Genomic DNA, 13,834 nt, shown 5'->3' on the forward strand with positions numbered 1-13,834 from the left:
TTCCAACAAGCACCAAGACGTAGCTTGGCTGGTGGTGAGAAAGGCCCTCCCCGTCAGATCCTTCCTACACGCCAGGAGGCTCACCCCCTCTGCACGTTGCCCTCGAGGTGGCTGTGGTGGGGAAGAGACCGTTGTTCACCTCCTTGTAGATTGTGCCTTTGCAAAGGTCTGGAGAGAGATGCAGTGGTTGCTGTCGAGGTTCATCCCGAGCAGTTCTGTGACACAGGACTCTGTGCTCTACGGGCTGTTCCCAGGGACACACACCGAGACAAACATCAACTGCAGCTGGAGGATCATCAACTCGGTGAAAGACGCGCTTTGGTCTGCCCGAAACTTGTTGGTCTTCCAGCGCAAAGAGTTGTCCCCGACCGATTGTTGCGGACTGGCACAATCCAAAGTCCAGGACTACGTGCTGAGGGACGCACTAAAGCTTGGGGCAGCTGCCGCAAAGGCGCAATGGGGAAGGGTCGCTGTCTAAGACCTTTCTGCCACAGTGCACCGACGGACTGGGAACTGTTTAAATCCCCTCGGGACTTACCGCTCAAAATGAAAGGCTGTAAATGATTGTAATATTGTTTGTACTGATGCACCTGGTGATACATTTTATAAAAGTTGAACCGGATTGTACCCTTGTAATGGTGTTTTTGAAATGGTTTGGGATGTGTTTTAAGATATTTTATGAATAAAGTATATTTTTGCAAAAAATAAAAAAAAATCTATTCTTATCAGTTTAATATCTGATACGTCCCTTATCTGGGGACCATATATTAAATTGATTTTTGGAGCAGGGAGATGGAATAGGGGCTTGCTCCGTCCACTCCACGCATCGACCCGGTATTGCAGTATCTCTGGGAATGGTGCACCACCCCTTTCCAGGGGATTTTCAATGCTAAAAATAGTTTTCTTACAAACATCTGCTTTCTTTACTTTTCAACATGTACATGTTTCAAAACCCAACTTTCTTTCTTTCTCACTCACCCGCACCAGCTACACACAAAAAACACGCACACTCTCCCAACGCTCACAGACACCACTCTCATCTCACAAACACTCTACCTCACTCATACAAAAACATCTTTCACTTGCAAATACACCTCTCAAACACTCTCTCAGCTGCACCTTTCGCCTCACAACATTTTCAACCAGCTCTCTGCTGCCGCTCCCGCCCGCTGCTGCTGCTGCTGCTGATACAGCAACAATCAAAACACAAGCCTCAAAGCTCACACACTTTACACAGCTACTCGGAAACGTCTACATCCACGTTCACACAATCCTTACACTGCACAAGGAGCCCATTCCGCCCGTCGTGACTGCACCAGCTCTCCCAATGAACATTTCACCTCGTGCCATTCTCCTGCCTTCTCCATGTAACCCGGCACATGCTTTCTTTTCAGATAAACATCTCATTCCCTCTTCAATTGAACCTGCCTCCGCCACGCTATCAGGCGGTGCATTCCAGATCCTGACCACTCGCTGCTCCTATCACTTTTGCATTTTTGCCAGTTACTTTAAACCTGTGTCCTCTCCTTCTCGATCCTTTCATCGGTGCAAACAGTTTCTCCCTATCTACTCTCTCCAGATCCCTCATGATTTTGTATACCTCTATCAAGTCTCCTCTCAGACTTCTTTTCCCCAAGGAATACATTCCCAACTTCTCCAACCTTACTTCATAACTCAACCTCCTTGCCCCTGGAACCAAACTCGTAAACCTCTTCTGCACTCTCTCCAATGCCTTCACTACCTTCCTAAAATGCAAGTCAAAATGCAATCCATCAGAGTCAGCATGGCTTTATGAAGACTAAATCGTGTTTGACTAAATTGCTAGAGTTCTTTGAAGATGTGACAAGCAAAGTGGATAATGGCGATCCTGTAGATGTAGTATGTCTGGACTTCCAGAAGGCATTTGATAAGGTGCCGCACAAAAGGTTAATACACAAGATAAGATCACACGGAGCTAAGGGTAATATATTAGCTTGGATAACCAAGCTGCTAACCAACAGAAAGCAGAGAGTCAGGATAAATGGGTCTTTTGTGGATGGCAAGCTGTAACTAGTGGGGTGCCACAGGGTTCGGTCCTTGGGCCCCAACTATTTACTTGGATTCAGGAGTAGAAGATACTATAGCTAAATCTGCAGATGACACCAAAATAGGTGGGAAAATAAGTTGCAATGAAGAAATAAGAAATTTACAAATGGATATGGACAGGCTAGGTGAATGGGCCTAAATTTGGCAGATGGAGTTTAACGTGGATAAGTGTGAGGTTATCCATTTTGGTCAGAAGAATAAAAAGGCAACCTATTATTTAAATGGAGAGAAACTTCAGAAATCCTTCAGCGCAACGAGATCTGGGTGTTCTCGCACATGAATCACTGAAAGCTGGTATGCAGGTACAGCAGGTAACAAGGAAGGGAAATCGAATCGCTTCTCAGCATTTTGGTTAAGATCAAGTGTAGTCGTGAAGCGATGGCTATAACCAGTCGAGCCCCATATGATGGGCTACGTAACACCGTTCGGGTGAGGCTGAAGGACACCGTAGGAGGAGCACCCATGGATCGGGCCTTCTTCATCATGCGGATCCTGTTGAAGGCATGTGGATTTGAAGCGGAGGAGATCTACTCCCTGCAAGACTTTCCCAGCGCTGGATGTTTCGACGTGACTTTGAAGCGAGTGGCAGCTTGCGTCAAGTTCCTGAAGGTGTTCGAGGAGAAGAGACACCAGCCGGACATAAAAATCCTGACGGTGGACCCGCTCTATGCTCTGCCGTTGCAACGGGACCGTGTGGTGACGGTGCATCTCTACAACGCCTACGTCCCTGTCGTCGATGTGTTCACCTTCCTCGCCAGGTACGTCGACAAGGTTGGGAGCTCCAGCAAGGTTAGAGATGCCTGCGGGATTTGGACATGCAAACGCCAGGTTAAGGTCACGCTCAAGACCCATGGTAAGGGAACTATCTTCCACCCTCCTTCCAGCTTCGCTGTCGGGGGAAGCCGTGGCTACCTTGTCTACGCTGGGCAACCCAAACTTTGTCGCTCATGCGACAAGTCTGGTCATGTGGCGGCCAACTGCAGCGCCGCCCTCTGCAAGAACTGCAAACAGGAAGGGCACCAGACAAAGGACTGCATCAGACTAAGTGCTGCAACCTGTGTGGCGAGGCAGCTCACCTCTACAGGACCTGCCCCAAACGCTGCCTCACTTATGCACAGGCAGCCAAAGCCAACAAGGGGGAAACAGAAGAAATGCTTCGTGTCACCACTACCAAGGACACTTGCAACACTGTTCTCACTTGCCCCCAGTGAGAACAATGGGACAAAGGAGGACACAGAGAGAGACAAGGTGGAGGAAAAGATTGAGGCAGCAGACAGCCGATCAACAGCACTGCCCCCTGAGCCTCCCACTCCTCAGGCGAGCGAATCAATGGAGGAGGAGGAAGCAGCGGAAAATCAGCAGGGGGAGTGACAGCTGGTGAAGAGAGCCAAAAGGAAGAAGGGACCAAGCCACTTCCCAGACAAGTGGCAAGAGGCGTCTCCCATCCGACACGGATAACAAGGGCAGCTGCTCTTCGGACGAAGAAGTGCCTGGGCGGCCCCTGCAGAAGAAGCGGCAAAGCTCTAGGGAGTTGGAGGACGAGACACCCGAGCTCCAGAACATTGGAGACAATGAGGAGACCAGCGCACCCCAACTTTGCCCACAACCCGAAGAAGCCAGCGCATCCCAGCCCCAGGAATCTGGGAGCAGTGAGGTGCTCAGCGCACCCCAGCTCCGGGAAGCTGGGAGCAGCAACGCCCCAGAGGGGGAGAGGATTGGAGAAGCTTCTCAAACAGAGGACATTTCAAATCCCATTCTCTGCACGAACCCCCAGATGCCACCTGATCAGAACATTGCCAATGGGGAGGTTCAGGACAGTTTCCTCAGCCCATCCAAAATGAGGCAATTTGTAAACCCTACGGGTATAAAGGAGCAGACTAAAGGTCTGGGACTCTCAGAGGCAACAGTTTGGTAAGAGACTAAATGCTTTAAAATGGATTTCAAAGATTGTAACCATAAATGTGCATAGCATTAAATCTACTACGCGATGTGTGGCGACCTTGGACTACCTTGCCAAGGTCAAAGCTGACCTGTTGTTTCTGCAGGAGTGTGTGATACCGCACCTCAGCTACTACAGACAATGGTCACGATGGTGGTCGTACGGGCCATCGATCTGGTCGGACGGAAACGACTCTCATTCCTCCGGCCTGGGTATTCTGCTGCGGGGAGGCAACTTCACTGTCTCCGAGGTTAAGGAGGTGGTGGGTGGGTGCCTCCTTGTAGCAGATGTAATGTACAAGAATGCTCCACTCCGGTTAAATAACGTGTATGGCCCGGCACAAAAGGCCGCCCGCTGGCGGTTTTTCAGCAGCTCCCACTGCTGTTGGTGACGTCCAGGCCGGTCATTGTGGATGGTGACTTCAACTGCATCATCGATGCGGCTGGACGATCCGGCAGCGCCGACAGCAGATTGGACGCTACGTCCAGATCCCTGATGGAAACAGTTAAGGATGCCAAGCTGCACGACGTCTTCCGCAACCCTGCAGATGCCACTTGGAGAAGGACCTGAGGGTGGGCAGGGGGTCATGGAAGCTAAATGTGCAACTGCTGACCCCAGAGAACATTGAGGAGCTCAAGAGGGATTACAAAGGTTGGAGAACCGTGAAACCCCTCTTTGAGTCCCTGACACACTGGTGGGAAGTGATCAAGGGAAACATCAAGAGGTTTTTCATCCTCAAAGGCACCCAGAAAGCTAGAAAGGAACAGAGGGAAATGTCCCGACTCCAGAAAAACATGCAGAATCTGCTCCGGCTGCAGTCGATGGGGGTCAATGTCAAGGAGGAACTCCAAGAGGTGAAGAGCCAGCAAGCCGCGCACTTTGCCTCGGAGGCCTCCAAGATCATCTTCCGTTCCAGAGTCTGCTCCGTGGAGCAGGATGAGACGTGCTCACGTTTCTTCTTCCAAAAGGTACACAGAGTGAGCTCTGTGATCAGCAGCCTGAAGGAAGAAGACGGCTCAGTAAAGTCATCACGGTCCGACATTTTGAGGATCAGCAAATCCTTTTATGCCGGATTGTATGACGTGAAGCCCACGGACAGCACGGCCTCCCAGTCCTTCCTGTCCTCTATCACGGAAGTCTTAGACGACAGTACGCGGGAGAGCCTGGACAAACCGCTAACTCCTGATGAACTGACTAAGGCCCTTGAGTCCTTCGAGAAGAGTAAAACTCCCGGAAGCGACGGCTTGCCGGCGGAGTTGTATTGTGGGACTTGACCGGCCCAGACCTGCTAGAAGTGTATGAGAATATGCTCCTGGCCGGCAGCATGTCAGAATCCATGAGGAAAGGCATCATCACCCTCATCTACAAGCACAAGGGGGGAAGGGAGGAAATTAGAAATTGGCGACCCATTTCACTGTTGAATGTGGACTATAAGATTCTGTCCAAGGTCATCGCCAATCGGGTCAAATCCGCTCTGGAATTGGTGATTCACCCTGACCAGACCTGCACTGATCTCTGACAGCCACGCGCTGCTCAGGGATACGATTGCCTTTGTACAGGACAGGGGTGTGGATACCTGCCTCATCAGCTTGGATCAGGAGAAGGCCTTTGACAGAATATCGCACACCTACATGGTGGATGTGCTCTCCAAAATGCGGTTTGGGGAGGGAATTCGAAATTGGATCCAACTGCTCTACACTAACATCAGTAGCGCAGTCTCAATCAATGGGTGGGAAACAGATAGCTTTCCGATTAAATCTGGAGTCAGGCAGGGCTGTCCTCTCTCGCCTGTTCTTTTCGTGTGTTGCATAGAACCCTTTGCCGAGTCCATCAGGAAGGATCCGGGCATAAGATGAGTGACGATCCCAGGCAGTGGAGCCTCTCAGGTAAAGGCCTCCCTGTACATGGACGATGTCGCCGTCTTCTGCTCGGATCCGTTGTCGGTGCGCAGACTGATCCACATCTGCGACCACTTCGAACTGGCCTCGGGAGCCAAGGTAAATCGTGGGAAGAGCAAGGCCATGTTCTTTGGGAACTGGGCTGACCGATCCTTTGTCCCCTTCACTGTCAGGGCTGACGGCCTGAAGGTGCTGGGGATATGGTTCGGAGGGACCAGGGCATGCGTTAGAAACTGGAAGGAGCGAGTGTCTATGGTGAAAAGGAAACTGGGCATGTGGGAGCGACGCTCCCTCTCCATTGCGGGTAAGAACCTGGTCATCAGGTGTGAGGCACTCTCGCTGTTGCTGTACGTGGCGCAGGTCTGGCCCATTCCACACTCCTGCGTGGTGGCGATCACTCGAGCCATCTTCCGCTTTATTTGGACTTCAAAAATGGATCGTGTCCGCAGGGACGCGATGTACAAGCCTCTGGATAAAGGGGGAAAAAACGTGCGCAAAATCGCCCTCATACTGATGGCCACCTTTGTGTGTGGCTGCATCAAGCGGTGCGTAGACCCTCAGTATGCAAACACCAAGTGTCACTACATGCTGAGGTTCTACCTGTCCCCGGTGTTGCGAAGGATGGGTCTGGCCACGCTGCCGCGGAACGCTCCAAGTAGTTGGTCCGTGCCGTACCACCTGTCCCTCGTTGAAAAATTTACGCAGAAAAACACCTTTGACCACAAGTCCATCAGGCAGTGGTCAGCACGTAACGTCTTAGAGGCCCTGAGGGAAAAGGAGAGGGTGGATCCTGTGGGATGGTTCCCCGAGCAGACTGTCAAAGTCATTTGGCAGAATGCCTCATCGCCAGAACTTTCCAACAAGCACCAAGACGTGGCTTGGCTGGTGGTGAGAAAGGCCCTCCCCGTCAGATCCTTCCTTCATGCCAGGAGTCTCACCCCCTCTGCACGTTGCCCACGAGGTGGCTGTGGTGGGGAAGAGACCATTGTTCACCTCCTTGTGGATTGTGCCTTTGCAAAGAAGGTCTGGAGAGAGATGCAGTGGTTTCTGTCGAGGTTCATCCCGAGCAGTTCCGTGACACAGGACTCTGTGCTCTACGGGCTGTTCCCAGGGACACACACCGAGACAAACATCAACTGCAGCTGGAGGATCATCAACTCGGTGAAAAACGCGCTTTGGTCTGCCCGAAACTTGTTGGTCTTCCAGCACAAAGAGTTGTCCCCGACCAATTGTTGCGGACTGGCACAATCCAAAGTCCAGGACTACGTGCTGAGGGACGCACTAAAGCTTGGGGCAGCTGCCGCAAAGGTGCAATGGGGAAGGGTCGCTGTCTAAGACCTTTCTGCCACAGCGCACCGAGAGACTGGGAACTGTTTAAATCCCCTCGGGCTGTACAGCTCAAAATGAAAGGCTGTAAACGATTGTAATATTGTTTGTACTGATGCACCTGGTGATACATTTTGCAAAAGTTGAACCGGATTGTACCCTTGAAATGGTGTTTTTTTGGAATAGTTTGGAATGTGATTGAAGATATTTTATGAATAAAGTATATTTTTGCAAAAAAAAGGTAAAAAAGGTTCTCCCAGGACGAGGCTAGCCCATTGCACTTCGGGTGTGCTGACGCCTGCGATGTCCCCAAATGCGGGATACTCGACTGCAAAATTTGTGGTAGTGGGGGACTGCGTTCGCACTCTCCCCTGATTCACAATTCAAAAAATAGATTTCATCATATCTTTCATTTTCTCTTCTATTTCCTGTCAGCAACCTTTTCTGAAAAAAGAAATGTATAACCCCCAATGTGTGCTCTTCAAAATCTATACTGGACTGGTTATTTAGTTTTTTCCTTCCTCCTCGCAAATATTATCCAACCCCCATTCTTTTCCTCGCTGTCATTATCAGCCGGCAATTATTCCATCTCTGCATCATTTTCGGCAGACCGTTTGTTTTGTGGCCGCCAAATTGCTGGCGCCATTTTTAACCCCGCGTTTGCCCACTCAAAAATCTCTCTCAAACAACCCCCATCTAACACCCAACCCACCATCACAACAGTCCCCGCACTCCCAGCACCGCCCCACCCCCTATCTCTCTGGACATCTGTATAAATACAAACTCATATCAGTCAGCTATTAACTCATATGCATTCACCATTTTAAACATGTAGCAGCGACCCCTCACTATTTCAAACATGAACAAGCACCCTGTCCCCATGTTCATTCTAATTACCCCCCTCCGAAACGAACAGCAGCCTCCCACCTCCTCTGTATAATCTCCCCCTTGATCAGCCCCTTCTGTGACTCCTACCTTCTGAAACTCCTGCCCCCTCTCCCCATGTGTAAAGTCTTTCCCTGCCCCTTCTGCAGCTCACTTCCCCTGCTGTGGGTCCATCAATTCACCTGTGATTATTCCTTGAAGGCTTAAATAGCGCAAAGCGAAGAAATAAACAGAAAGAAAACTGGAGAAAGGCAGATAGAAATCTAAACCCTCAGTAAAATGACCACCGGGAATCCCGTTTAACCGTCAGAATGATCGCATAGCCCAAAATACACGCATTGTCCCTGAATTATAACAAGATTTTAGGCAGCTTCACTTTAGGACTTTTCATTTCCTCTTGTGGGGCTCCTGTTCCTCACACACTGGAGGCTAACATGTAAGTTTTAGATTGCAAGGCTGGGCTACTTTAACCCCAGGATTTTCTTTTTGAAACTCCAGGCCCGCAGTCCAACAGGAACTGGTTAACCGGAGCCACCGAAAACCAGGGTCCCGGAGAGGAAATGAAATCTCGGGGTAAGAAACGGACACAAACTCACTTGGGCCCATGGGGCACGGCCTTGGAGAAGGTCTCAGGAAACTCCTGAAGAAGAAGAGTCCTTGTCCCAGTCTGGATCTTCAGATTGCAGGTTTCAAAATAAAAATTCTTTGAGGGGTGGGGGAGAAAATTAATTCCATTAAAACAGAGAGCAAAGAACATTTTCAAACAAAATAACGCAAGAGCCAATGAATCACTCTCAGTTACAACTCAGCAACATCCAAATACAAACAAGTCAAAGAGTTATAAAGCAGATTGAGACAGAGGGAACACACACGCACATTAAACCAGAGTGGGGACTAGCTCCGCACTCTGGAGGCGGTTTTCGGATTGGGTTCCTAGCCAGGTATATCCTGAATGAGCAGTTTGCAGACTCCACCTCTGGCATGTTGGGATGTCTCTCAATCTGCTCCCCAGGAGGCCTGTCCATTGATATGTTAATCCCAGGGCAGGACAACTTTCTGATTCTTCCTGTCCTTTGACGTGTTCACCCCAGGAAAACAATGTTTCAGCCATTTTCTGGTTAATGTTAAAACTTTAACTCATCTTGTCGGGAATGTCACTACAGTTCGAAATATCAAACACTAAACCCCCCAACACAAGACTGTGCAAAGCATGTGGATTGTTACTGAGATTCCGTCTGTGATTTTTAGTGATGTCAGTGTGGATTGTGTAATCTGTGTGTGTGTGAGTGTTGCTGGTCCCATAATGTAACGCAAATGTCTCCTTGCAGCCTCTCAGTACGCCACTCATGGTCCCCTGGTACTTTTTGGATTGTCTGGAGAAGACATTGAAAGAATTAGAGTTAAACAATGCTAACACTAGCTGCACTGCGACGAGTATATGAGAGCTTATTCTTATCCAGGGGTGTATGTCCACATTCAACCCCATTCCCACACTTGCTCCCACCGTCGGATCTCTCAAGTGCTCTTCCGAATCATTGATTAGCCTTTTAAACACCGCCTGTAACACGTAATGCTGATTCCTCACCTTTCGTAAGTCACCTTTAAACTTTGTCAGACTTTCGGGAAGGTGGGGAATTGGGGCCTGCTTAGGTTCCTCATAGTGTTCCAGGGCATGGTGGAGTGTGTTGGAGGCGTTGACTGAGACCTGACCCCTTTGTTGGACGTACATTATTCACGCGTGTCTGATAGTAACTGGGAGCCGGGGTTCCCTTGTATCCTGAGCGGGTGTGATGGTTTCCTCTGTGGGTAATTTCTAATATACAACCCTCCGTTCGGTTGTACCCGCATTTGTCCAGCACCCCCCCCGTTCCAACTGGATGGGAGCAAATTGTGAGGCTACCTTTCCTCCTGCACCCACTCAGTGATTCCCCGTGTATGCCCTCATTCTTGCGTATGGCATGCATATCTATGGCGTAGTACCGGAGGGAGTCATTGTCTCGGATTAACCCAATGTTCTCCACTTGGTACTGAGGGTGTGGGCCCGTGTCTGCTGTGACTGAGGGGATTGCCCATACCTATCACGTTCATTTGGTTTGAGGTGCACTTCTGAATCACCGCATACACCCTGGTCACTCCTTTCAATGTACATGCGTCGATGACGCCTGGGTTCTTGGCCATCCCCCACTACCGGGCACTGTTGATCCAGCCCGGTACCTCCCTCCTTTGGATCTGGCCCAGATTGTGTCTTAATTGCCCGATCATCCACTGGCCCTAAGCTGGCTTTTTTGGGTGCTGTCCTTTTGTCGTTCCTCCCTTTCTGTTAATTGGCTGGTGGCTTTAGCATGGGTCTCTAACTCTTTCCAATACAGATGCCACACTCTTGCACCCTAGGGCCGTGCCGTTTCACCACCCCTCGCTACTCTTATGAGCAAGCTGCCTCATGATCCCTTTAAGATTCATGACCTCGGAGTTGATTCCTTGAATGTCGAGAGAGTTTACCAGGGAAGTCCCTGTGTTCACCCCTGTCAGTACATTGTTAACTAACTCTCTCTCCTGGCGGTGGAAAGCAGGATGTCCCCTGAATCTAGTGGCACCCGTGGCGTCGGCCGCCTGATTAATCACAGCCTTACTCAGTAATTTGTACAGTTTTCGTGTGATCACAGCTCTGTGATCAGCAGCCTGAAGGAAGAAGACGGCTCAGTAAAGTCATCGCAGTCCGACATTTTGAGGATCAGCAAATCCTTTGTGCCCGATTGTATGACGTGAAGGCCACAGACAGCACGGCCTCCCAGTCCTTCCTGTCCTCTATCACGGAGGCCTTAGACGACAGTACACGGGAGAGCCTGGACAAACCGCTAACTCCTGACGAACTGATGAAGGCCCTTGAGTCCTTCGAGAAGAGTAAAACTCCCGGAAGCGACGGCTTGCCGGCGGAGTTGTATTCGGCTCTGTGGGACTTCATCGGCCCAGACCTGCTAGAAGTGTACGAGAGTATGCTCCTGGCCGGTAGTATGTCAGAATCCATGAGGAAAGGCATCATCACCCTCATCTACAAGCACAAGGGGGAAAGGGAGGAAATTAGAAATTGGCGACCCATTTCACTGTTGAATGTGGAATATAAGATTCTGTCCAAGGTCATCACCAACCGGGCCAAATCCGCTCTGGAATTGGTGATCCGCTCTGACCAGACCTGCACTGTGCCGGGCAGGAAGATCTCGGACAGCCTCGCGCTGCTCAGTGATACGATTGCCTCTGTACAGGACAAGGGTGCGGATACCTGCCTCATCAGCTTGGATCAGGAGAAGGCCTTTGACAGAATATCGCACCCCTACATGGTGGATGTGCTCTCCAAAATGGGGTTTGGGGAAGGAGTTCGAAATTGGATCCAACTGCCCTACACTAACATCAGTAGCGCAGTCTCGATCAATGGGTGGGAAACAGATAGCTTTCCGATTAAATCTGGAGTCAGGCATGGCTGTCCTGTCTTGCCTGTTCTTTTCGTGTGTTGCATAGAACCCTTTGCCGAGTCCATCAGGAAGGTTCCAGGCATAAGAGGAGTGACGATCCCAGGCAGTGGAGGCACTCAGGTCAAAGCCTCCCTGTACATGGATGATGTCGCCGTCTTCTGCTCGGATCCGCTGTCGGTGCACAGACTGATCCACATCTGCGACCAGTTCGATCTGGCCTCAGGAGCCAAGGTAAATCTTGTGAAGAGCGAGGCCATGTTCTTTGGGAACTGGGCTGACCGATCCTTTGTCCCCTTCACTGTCAGGGCTGACGGCCTGAAGGTGCTGGGGATATGGTTCGGAGGGTCCAGAGCATGCGTTAGAAACTGGAAGGATCGAGTGTCTATGGTGAAAAGAAAACTGGGCATGTGGGAGCGACGCTCCCTCTCCATTGCGGGTAAGAACCTGGTCATCAGGTGTGAGGCACTCTCGCTGTTGCTGTACATGGCGCAGGTCTGGCCCATTCCACACTCTTGCGCGATGGTGATCACCCGAGCCATCTTTCGCTTCATCTGGAGATCGAAAATGGATCGTATCCGCAGGGACGCGATGTACAAGCCTCTAGATAAAGGGGGAAAAAACGTGCCCAACATCGCCCTCATACTGATGGCCACCTTTGTGTCCAGCTGTATCAAGCTGTGTGTAGACCCTCGGTATGCAAACACCAAGTGCCACTACGTGCTGAGGTTCTACCTGTCCCCGGTGTTGCGAAGGATGGGTGTGGCCATGCTGCCGCGGAACGCTCCAAGTAGTTGGACCGTGCCGTACCATCTGTCCCTTGTGGAAAAATTATTGCAGAAAAACACCTTTGACCACAAGTCCATCAGGCAGTGGTCGGCACGTAACGTCTTATAGTCCCTGCGGGGAAAGGAGAGGGTGGATTCTGTGGGTTGATTCCCCGAGCAGACTGTCAAAGTCATTTGGCAGAATGCCTCATCGCCAGAACTTTCCAACAAGCGCCAAGACGTAGCTTGGCTGGTGGTGAGAAATGCCCTCCCTGTCAGATCCTTCCTGAAGTCTCACACTCTCTGCACGTTGCCCTCGAGGTAGCTGTGGTGGGGAAGAGACCGTTGTTCACCTCTTCGTGGAATGTGCGTTTGCAAAGAAGGTCTGCAGAGAGTTGCCGTGGTTTTTGTCGCGGTTCATCCCAAGCAGTTCTGTGACACAGGACTCTGTGCTCTACATGTTGATCCCAGGGACAGGGACGCACATCGAGACAAGCATCAACTGCAGCTGGAGGATCATCTACTCGGTGAAAGACGCTCTTTGTTCTGCCCGAAACTTGTTGGTCTTCCAGTGCAAAGAGTTTTCCCCGACCGAGTGTGGCAGACTGGCACATTCCAAAGTCCAGCACTACGTGCTGAGGGGCGCACTAAAGCTTGGGGCAGCCACCGCAAAGGCGCAATGGGGAAAGGTTGCTGTCTAAGACCTTTCTGCCACAGCGCACCGAGAGACTGGGAACTGTTTAGAGCCCCTCGGGCTGTACAGCTCAAAATGAATGTCTGCAAATGATTGTAATATTCATTGATTGTATTGATGCACCTCGTGATACACGTTGTAAAAGTTGAACCTGATTGTACCTTTGTGATGGTGATTTTGAAATGGTTTGGAATATTTTTCCAGATATTTTATCAATAAAGTATATTTTTCCAAAAAAAAAAATCTGTTCTTATCAGTTTAATATCTGATACATCCCTTATCTGGGGACCATATATTAAATTGATTTTTGGAGCAGGTAGATGGAATAGGGGCTTGATCTGTCCACTCCATACATCGACCCGGTATTGCAGTATCTCTGGGAATGGTGCACCACCCCTTTCCAGGGGAATTTCAATGCTAAAAATAGTTTTCTTACAAATATCTGCTTTCTTTACTTTTCAACATGTACATGTTTCAAAACCCAACTTTCTTTCTTTCTGTCTCACTCACCCGCTGCACACAAAAAACACGCACGCTCACCCAACACTCACAGACACCACTCTCATCTCACAAACACTTTACATCACTCATACAAAAACATCTTTCACTTGCAAATACACCTCTCAAACACTCTCTCAGCTGCACCTTTCGCCTCACAACATTTTCAACCAGCTCTCTGCTGCCGCTCCCGCCCGCAGCTGCTGCTGCTGCTGATACAGCAACAATCAAAACTCACACCTCAAAGCTCACACACTTTACACAGCTACTCGGAAACG

General features: G+C 50.1%; 3 pseudogenes; all 3 read left to right on the forward strand.

Annotated features, from left to right (window-relative positions):
• Positions 1-689: 689 nt before the first annotated feature.
• Positions 690-868, forward strand: LOC144674449 (U2 spliceosomal RNA; annotated as a pseudogene).
• A 6,602-nt stretch (positions 869-7,470) lies between these two features.
• LOC144674453 (U1 spliceosomal RNA) lies at positions 7,471-7,622 on the forward strand (annotated as a pseudogene).
• A 5,658-nt stretch (positions 7,623-13,280) lies between these two features.
• On the forward strand, positions 13,281-13,454 carry LOC144674451 (U2 spliceosomal RNA; annotated as a pseudogene).
• The last annotated feature ends 380 nt before the right edge of the window (positions 13,455-13,834 follow it).

This window comes from Cetorhinus maximus, unplaced genomic scaffold (assembly GCF_964194155.1).
Source record: "Cetorhinus maximus unplaced genomic scaffold, sCetMax3.hap1.1 HAP1_SCAFFOLD_655, whole genome shotgun sequence".
Classification (NCBI taxonomy): Eukaryota; Metazoa; Chordata; class Chondrichthyes; order Lamniformes; family Cetorhinidae; genus Cetorhinus; species Cetorhinus maximus.